This window comes from Nuphar pumila, unplaced genomic scaffold, assembly GCF_984573655.1.
Source record: "Nuphar pumila unplaced genomic scaffold, dmNupPumi1.hap1.1 HAP1_SCAFFOLD_1393, whole genome shotgun sequence".
Taxonomy (NCBI): domain Eukaryota; kingdom Viridiplantae; phylum Streptophyta; class Magnoliopsida; order Nymphaeales; family Nymphaeaceae; genus Nuphar; species Nuphar pumila.
This window is the reverse complement of record NW_028323664.1, coordinates 18,157-27,560: the sequence shown is the minus strand read 5'-3', so window position 1 is coordinate 27,560 and position 9,404 is coordinate 18,157. Positions and strand designations below refer to the sequence as shown.

Here is a 9,404-nt window from a genome sequence, read left to right as displayed (position 1 = left end):
GAAGCTGTTTCGCGGGCGCAGCGGCCGACAGCGAGGCGGATGGGTCTTGGGGCGCACTGGGCGCGTCACCCTGGTGGGGGAGGGCTGGCAGCAGCAGCTGCTGGTTGTCGACTGCGTCACTGCGCTCGAGGCCCGCGAGGCGCTGGAGGGCAGACTTTGCGAGCGCCTCGAGACTGGCCATGACAGAAGCTGCCTCCGACATGGCGGCGCGTGCGTCGCCAGTCAGAGGCTCAGCCTCGAGCAAGGCGCTGGGGTCCGCCGAGTGTTGGCGCACAAGGTCGCACGTGCGCTCCTGCACAACCGTACAAACACATGGATGCTGGTGTTTCGTTCGCATTGTACATACGTTGAGATCACCGTTCCATGCTTGTCATACAACGTGTTGATGCAAGGATTGTTAAGATAACACCGCTTGCCACGCTGAGAAGGGACACGATACGTGCGCGGTGCAGAGGCTGTGTTCGCACGCACGTCTCTGGCTCACATGCCACAGATATCGCCGACAACCTCATTGCGACAAGCATTTCAAAAGATGTTCAAACGAGAGCGCCTGTAAGACCTGGTGCTGCTGGGCAGAGACAACACGGAGAGAACCAGCCGCCCTCACCATTGCACACCCTGGCATGTCGACCCAGCAAGCAGCCAAGCAAGCGCTACAAGCTGCTGCCTGTTACATTCCCTGTTGTGCTTTCCACAACATGTAGCCCGGCAAGGCGACACTGCCTGCAAGGCAGCAAAGGGCGCTGCAGGAAAAGAAAGGGGATCAGCTTGACGAGAGGCAGCACCTGGTCGTCCAAGAACGCCATGACTTGGGAGAGCAGGCCGGACGCAGCTCGAGCGCGTTGCATTACCTGAGTGCCAAGTGCGGCCATGTCGCGGTTCTTCATCTCACGGCAGTCGTCCTCGAGGCGCTCCATGCCCACCTGGGCGGCTGCATCGCGGAGCTCCCCGAGGTCAGCATCGCCCATGGCAACGGAGCGCAAAAAGTGCTCTGTTGCAGGTCCCGTCTCCCGCACAATGCTGCTGAAGTGGCCGTCCGGGTTGCTGAGAAGGTCCGCAGGCGAGCCGTACTCTGCTGCCGTGCCCGCATGCATCACCTGCGGGCCCCAACGTGTCACAAGGCATGTATAGTCTCGACAGGTGATGAGAATGGTCGACCTGATTCCCAAGGAGTTCTTGGAGTTGCCAATGTCCATGTGGATGCGGTAGTGTTGTAAAAAGATACATCATTGTCTTATCAAACACAATTCTTAGCACTTGATTGTTGTCCGAAGACAGTCCCCTCAGGCAAGGGCAAAACCGGTCACGGCGGCCTGGTGTAACAACACCTTTTCCCACCTTGGTACATGCCAGCGCACGGGGCAGGTCTTGCGTGTGGACCCCACCCCATGTGCTCCAAGACATCATTTATGATGTCACCCTGCCATTGTCATGTTCATTTATGAGATCACCCTGCCATTCGGTGGGGAGCGTTGTGTCGTTTCATCAGACAACATGACAGTTCAGGCTATTGAGAGCCAGGCTGGTGCAGGTGAGCTGTCGCCTTGCGTGATGGCAATGCTAGCGCTGATTACCAAGTTGCATCTGGGTTGCCAGTGTCTGTGTGGAGTGTTCTGAAACGACAAATCATTGTCCTCATGACAGAGATCGCAATAGCAACTGATCAGTGCATTGCCAATGAACAAAAGCGGAGTCAAGGAACAATGTTGCTGGGCCAAATGTGAGAGGGGTATGTTTTGGTGTATGGACGATGAGCATGTGAGCACCAACGCAAGCAACAGTCACAGGGAGAAGAGTAACAGTCTTTGTGAGCTCACCAATGCCCTGAGCTTGCCAAGAATAAACGGATCATCCTTAAAAACGTTTCCGTACTTTGTGCGCCACACAAACTTGTCCTGCCAGCTCGAGGGATGCAGCTACCACTTGAAGCATCGCAGTAAGCGTGGAGCGAAGGATGGGAGCACGCACCAGGACACGGTCGCAGTCGATGATAGTGTGCAGCCGGTGGGCGATCGAAACTTGTGTGGCATCGCGGAACTCGGTGCGGATCGTCTTCTGGATGAGAGCGTCGGTCTCCACGTCGACATTCGCGGTGGCTTCGTCCAGGATGAGAACTTTGCTATGACGCAGCAGCGCGCGGGTGAGCGCGACCAGCTGCCTCTGCCCGGCCGAGAACGGCGCCCCCCCCCTCCGCGAGATGCATTTCCAGCTGCGTTGGCTGCGCCTCGACCACCGCCGCAAGGTGCGCTCGCTTGAGGGCTGTCCACAGCTCTGCTTCGGTGTGCTTGCCGAAGGGATTGAGGTTCTCGCGAAGCGTCCCTGTGAAGATGACTGGCGTCTGCGCAGCACAGCGGTTGCTTGGTATGATGACAGGGAGGGGCTGCGTGCGACCTGGGGGCCTGGCAAGTTGGGGTGGCCACAGACCAAATGGACATAATTGCATGATGCTATGTGTTGGGGGTTGGGGTTAGCCTTCTCCCTAAACCTTTTCAACTTTTCGACTAACTGGATGGACGTTATGAAAGGGGTTATCTCCCGGCAAGATCGCAGCGTGCTTGTCGAGAATCTACAAGGAAAAGCATGTCCTACTCCTTTAACATGCATTCTTCCGTGCTCCCCCATGCTGGCATAAGCGAATCCAGTATGCGATTTGAACTCGCGGCCCCACAATCCCATGGCAAGACGGCATTACGTCACCATCCAAACCCTGAACCCTGCACACTCCAGAACAAGGGTGCGCGTTTCAGGCGCGTGGAGCCGGATTGCGCGTCTTTTGCATACAGGTCTTCTGCTGGGGCTGCCGGACCTGGGGGATGAGCGACATGGAGGAGCGCAGGCTGAGGAGGCCGAGGCTGCCGATGTCGACGCCGTCGATGAAGATCTTTCCGGAGGAAGGCTCGGTGAGGCGGAAGAGGGTGTTGATGATGGTCGACTTGCCCGCGCCTGTGCGCCCCACGACCCCAACCTGCAACACCCCCTCTTCATGTCTTCACACTGTCAACCGCCCTTTTCAGTAGGGTTTGACTACCAGACGGGAGCATCACCACAGCGATATCGATGTCTTTGACCGTGCCTTTGCGATATATGAAGGGTCACACAGCTCCAGTGTGGCATGATGCTGCCTAGCACAGGCCCTGTGATCTCGCAACCCTCAAAGTTCCCACATGCTGCTTCTGAGATTGTGAGGGGACTGGGTTATGTACAGACAGTTTTTGCTATTGCATGTTGCACAGCATGCAATATCTCAGAGATAGCAGTGTCCAGTTAATAGTTCACGCACTATTCTGCAGGGACCTATCTCCAGCGGCACAACGTCTCTGCACATGATCACACCACGGCATCACGCAACAACACGGAGCGTTGCGCATCAAACCGGCAGGCCATCGACAGGCAGAAGCAAACGGCATCTGTTCGTTGCATGCGCCGAGGTTCAAAGACTCAAGTGCGGCAGAGAAGCGAATGAGCGCACCTTGAAGCCCGCGTCGATTTTGAGGGAAAGGCCATGCAGCACGAGCGGAAGGCCCGGGCGGTATCGCATGGACACGTCCTGGAAGATAATTTCTCCAGCTGAGGGCCACTGCGGGTCGACGTAGACGTCGTCGACGATGGTGGGTGCTTCGGGGGGGATGTGGGTGTATTCGTCCACGCGCTCCACCGAGTTGAAGCAGTTCTCTGCGATGCTGGCAAGACGCACCGTCATCGTTGTGATTGCGGTCATTTGCAGTGCGTACGTGAGGGTGAGGCCGAGCCAGCTCGCGTTGCCCCCGTGCTCGACTGCCATGACTGCTGCCGCAAAGGCAACCAGGGCGCCCAGGGACTCCAGGCGGATTGCCAGCCAGCGGTTGAGTGAGTTGTTCGTCAGCTGCACGACACACGCGCGTTCAGGAGCATCGGGGCGTGTTCTGAAAACATGGTGAAGCGTTGCGGGGCGTTGTGGAGTGTTCTAAAATATGGTGGAGCATTGCAGAATATCGAGGAGCATCGGGGAACTGCGCTCGCACATGTCGAGATGGTCATCTCCTCCTCTTAAGGGGATGCAAAGGTGGCTTGAAGTGCTCGCGTGCCCCAGTGCTTTGCCAGAATGGGTTTCGGCCCCCGGTTCTGTCCCAAAAAATGATGCATTGTCGGGTAAGTGGACCGCAATTCACAGGTTCTGGCAAAACACTGGCATGCCCTTTCAGTCTGGATTCCTCTGTGTGCTGAAGTGCTGGCAGAGTCCTGCCTGCGTCCCGCAGAGCACAGAAAGCACATGCTTGGAAGAGTGCAGACACTGCCAAGGACCATTTGTATGTGCTGGTTTGATTGGAAGGGCAAAATGCCTGAGCGGAGGCGAGCACTGGCCGGTACGATCTTGATGACGGGGCTAACGGCAAGAGCGCTCTCATTCAGCTGTGAGCCATGTTGGTCGATTGGGTTTGCACTTTGGGAACGTGTCTGCAGCCGCACGTGTGAAGTGCGTACCTGCATAACCGAGTTACCATCCACCAGGGAGGCGAGGCGAGAGATGAGGTGGGCTTCGATGCGGAAAGAACGGATTGTCGCCAAACCCTGCAGTAGCGCCGACCATCACTGCAGAACGACCGATGGAGATGGTGTGTTGGACCGCCGCACTCTCCGCAGCTAAGACGCATTACGTGCAAACAGAAAAGTATCAAACACGAAAAACAAACACAACTTTTGTCATCCATTCGTCACCTTGCGAACTGAGCACCGGTGAGCGGTACGCAGCATGGCATCAAGCACACTGACACGCGTGCTCAAGCAAATGCACAGGGTGTACAAAACCTCAGCGCTCTTGTGCAAATCGCAAAGTGTTGGCAACGGCGGACCGCAATGGAGGCGAGGGAGAGGAGCCATGAGGAGAGGGGGTGCGCACGTTGGTGGCGTCGCTCACACAAGAAAAGATCGGCGAGCGCGAGAGGGCGTCTAGTCGCTTGACTTCACGCACCGACGCCTGGAAGTAGACGTACAGCATGTAGAAGCACAGCAGCACCGGCACCAGCAATGGCAGCACGAACGGTGTGATGCTGCCGATGAGGACCGCCTGCATGTGGGCTTCTCAATTCTGGACTCTGGACTCTATGTATCTGTGCAAGTGCATTGTATGCCGCATCGTTGCCGACACATCTCGATGTGTCAGCAGGCAATGATGGCGAGGTTCAGGCACGCCAGTTCTTGGGAGCAAGAGCAATTGCGGGCTAGAGAACACGAGCGAGAGTTCATGCGCTTCCACACACATGTGATGACAATATGCTGTTTTAGAGAACTAGTGCACTCGATGGACACTGGCAGTGCGACGTGGAAGTATATCTCTGCATGTAACTGCATAGGTCTCCTTGCCGTGGTGAGCAGTGTGTGATTGGTGAGGCTGCAGCTACACACAGACAGAGCAGCGTCGGCTGTTGGGTTCTCCTACCGCGCTGCAATCGGCATTCGGGCCCGTGTGCCTGTGGAGCAATAAAACTCCAGAGTATACCTTCGAGACGACCGACGCAGTGTGCAGTCCTGCTCTGATGAATCATGCGAGGCCAGCATGCACGGAAGTTATAAGTTTGGCAACGACATACAATTGCCCAGAGGTTCAGGTTAAACCAATCAAGTCATGGCCATGGTAGCACTGAACCCCAAGTAGTACTTAGAGTTGCCATGTGTCCATGTGGATGCGTGTGTTGAAAAGTATACATCGTCATCAGCAACAGTAGTGTTGCAGACGCACCGTTGTGACGAGCTGCAGAAGGGCCTGAAACGTCATGGAGGCGTAGGCTGCGAGGTTGCTGTCGATCTCGGACGTGTCCTTGGTGAGGCGGTTGATGATGCGGCCCGAGGGATTGCTGTGGAAGAACGACATAGGTGCACGCACAAGGCACTCGAGCATGCGCTCATGCATCGTGCTCGCAGCTTTCACACTCAGCCACCGCGTCACGTACTGGTTCACAGCCGCTGCCAGCACCTACAACACATGCGCGATCTGACTATGTGAGCCACAAAGGTATGTGACTAAGCGGGGTCCGACGGGCCTGTCGGTGGTGTCAAAGGTCGCCTATGTCAGCTCGGCAACTACCGCGAGGTGTGTGACACTATCTAGATTGAATCCTTCCTCCGCTCACTCATGAGTCAATCAACAGCTTTACCAGATCGGCGCTATGCCAGGCAGGCGTTCAGCCCTCTCTTTCCTGCCGACAACAAAGTCTCGTGGGTTCCCACACGCGCGTACTATTGAGCTCTGTGAGTCAGCGGGTTGGTGGGAATGTTGTGGATGAGACAGTATGTTGCTTTCGTTTGCGTTGCATCAGGCAAATTGTGCAGCCTGGCGAAGAATGGGCACTGCATCAGCTCACGATACTGAATCAAAGCGCACTGAGCGCTTGCAAGAGCGGTGCGGCAGCGCTTCGCCAGGCTGAGCATCTTGAGGTTGCAGATAGCTGAAAACACATGGTTCCTGGGATGGAGGTGGGATGGTCGCATTCCGGAAAGCACTACAGTGCGGAGGCGAGCAATCGCAACACACGCACCTGACCGGAGGAGATGATGGTGAAGATGGTGAGGTAGTAGCGGGCATTGCTAGCCTCGGTGGCAGGGTCGTTGGGGCCAGTGTCGGCAGTCCAAACTGACAGCCACAGCGTGGACAGGACACGGAGGGCCTCGGCAAGCAGAAAGAGAAAGATGAGGAACGCAAAGGGTTGCGCCCCCCCCATCGCGTTGACATACGCGGCAAGCACGTGCAGCGCCACAGTGCCTGTCGCGCGGCCCTCGGCAACGGTGAGCACGCCGTTGGTGGCGGTGGTGGTGGCTGCGGGCTGTGGCGGCGTCGGCGTGTCGGCACGGACGCTTGCGCTGTCCGAGGTGGCGGCCGATGACTCCGGTAGCACCTTGTCGGTTAACTCGTCATGCGCTTCGTCTACAAACAGAAATCCAGTGTGCATATCTCATGTCTATCAGAAGCCTCAGAACAGCCTACCTGTCGTGGCCACGCAGGTTCATTCATTTTCATGCACAGCTACAGCTTCTGCTGGCTGTCACTTGCACAAGTGCGAATGAGTCCTTGCTGATGTGTGGAGCCATTGCTTCCCCTGTGTGTGGGGGCGTTTGGGATGGACGTTATGTGGATTGCACAGTGATGGACTCTGTGGTTGCATTCTGGCATGATGATGTCGACGTATTTTTTTATATCTTTCCAACACTGCCACATCCGCATGGGCATTGGCAGCTCCAAATCCTACATGGGAATCAGCGCTACCGTTACCTTCACCTGAGGCAAGCGTGCCCTGGACAAACCTGGGGGATTGTCGCCGTGGGGCAAGCTGCTGTTATGTCAACACGGCTCTAATGTGACCATGCAGCCCCAGCGTTTTGCTGTTCCCGGGGGGAGTGAAACAGTGATTTCACACCTGTCCTGAGAGCCGATCCCATTCGACAACTCACACTATACGCATACTCATCAACGGCGGCCAGGAACTTATCACAAACAGAAAAATCAACAACTGTGCAGGAGATCACGGAATGGCAGACCAAGCATGTCCAGCGCGCTCATGTCAACAAGCAGAAATACCTCGCATCATGCGCACCGCAGGCCAGCACGGCATCAAGGAGTCACGAAAACGAATGGGGGGGCATTGCAACAAATGCCTCTGGCTGAAGGCATCTAGCACTCCAATTTGGTGGCATTTACAGCAGTGAGCTGCGCACCCAGGTCCACAGACGGGGTTTCCGTGGCTTCAGACTGAGACTCAGTCATCATCGTCGCAAACGCTCCCTTAGCGGCCATGAGCTCTGAGTACGTGCCTACCTCCGAAAGGCAGCCGTTGGCCAGGTAGACGATTTTATCCGCGGCGCTCGCGTACTGCAGCTGGTTGGTCACCAACAGCCGTGTGCACCCCTTCATTTGACCTGGAATGCACGACTCGGTTTAGGCGTGCAAGCACTCGCCATGCTAGCGAAGAACGCTTGATTGCACAACATCACACATCACGGACTTGGTGGTGCAGCTCTCACGTTCTGCAGTGAGGTGTTCTGTGGTCAGATCATGTACGTGCTGCGTACAGAACTACTGCGGGAATCGTTTAGAGATAGTGCCATTCAACGAATGGGTTGAGTGTCATAGCTTTCGTTTGTGCCACTCTAGATACCATGCCAACCCAAAAATTCACTCAATATTCGGCACAGTTGATGGCATTAATCACGTGACTTGCCGAAAAACAAAGCCTTGATGAGTGTACGTTGCAAGATTCGCAGCTACACTTCCACGCCCATCAGGATTTCGGGATCAGCTGCTGGTGTGCGTCGCCATGATGGCAAGCCACAGACAACGCGGCAAGGCCATGCTCGCCGAGTTAAGGCAATCTCGATTGCACGCCGTGCGCCGAGCACAAACAATTGACTGCAGGGCACATGATCCACCGAGCCAACGGGTCTGACTGCAAACGGCACGCAGTAGCACCTGACGATGTACCCTTTCCCAGCACTACCGCATTCACCCGGACATTGACTCTCAGGCAACTGAAACAGTACAAATCTACGAGTCTGCATCCACTTGCTAAGGAGCGTCTCTGTCGCAGCTTTGTCCCTGCGTGTGTGATACTGGCCTGAGCATTCTCGCATGTGCTAGCATAATTGGCTCATCAGATGCTGTACTTGAAGTAACGATAGATGATAATGTTTTAAGTAGTGCTACCCTCTTAAAAGTGCATGGGCTGTGTCGAGGCATACCCAGCGCGAACTTTTCGAAAACTTGACGGCCAACTTTGGCATCCAGCGCCGACAGGGGGTCGTCCAGCAGCAGGACTTGCGCCCTTGAATACACCGCGCGAGCTATCTGGATGCGTTGCTTTTGCCCACCTGACACATTGATCCCCTGCATTGCACACCCCTTCTTGAGCCTTTAAGCAACATCTATGGCCTGTGAGACCAGTGACGACTCAAGGAGACATGCTGAGTCCAAACACATGCTGAGCGCACGATCGAACCTGGATAGTCCTACACACACATGTGACACATTGCATGACTTCCGTTGTGTGTGTGAATCAAGTCTTCCGCCTGAAATCTGCATGTCACCTCCGCTCCTTGATGTGCAGGCGCAGCTGCTAAACGTGCTAGTGTATCATCCCGTACGGTGGCGTTGTAAACGCTGTTCGTCCAGCGTCCACCTAATGTGGGTGACTGTTGCAGGCCACCACGTCAGACTGGATTCATCCCACAAAGGCGTCGACAGCGTTCGATTCAATGCAGTGCAAAGGCCGGTACACCCCGCCATGCAAATGGCAGAGGCCAGAGCGCACCGATTCGCCCAGCTCTGTCAGGTCCCCAGCTGGTAGCTGGGCCATGTCAGGGCCGAGGCAAGCTGCTTCCAGGGCTTCGTGGTACAGAACAGGATCCCATGGTTGGTAGAAGACGATGTTGTCGCGCAC

The 9,404-nt window shown here is 55.9% G+C and overlaps 1 pseudogene; it reads right to left on the bottom strand.

The window, feature by feature from the left end:
- Positions 1 to 2,743: 2,743 nt before the first annotated feature.
- LOC149809321 (ABC transporter C family member 2 pseudogene) lies at positions 2,744 to 3,781 on the bottom strand (annotated as a pseudogene).
- Between the last annotated feature and the right edge of the window lie 5,623 nt (positions 3,782 to 9,404).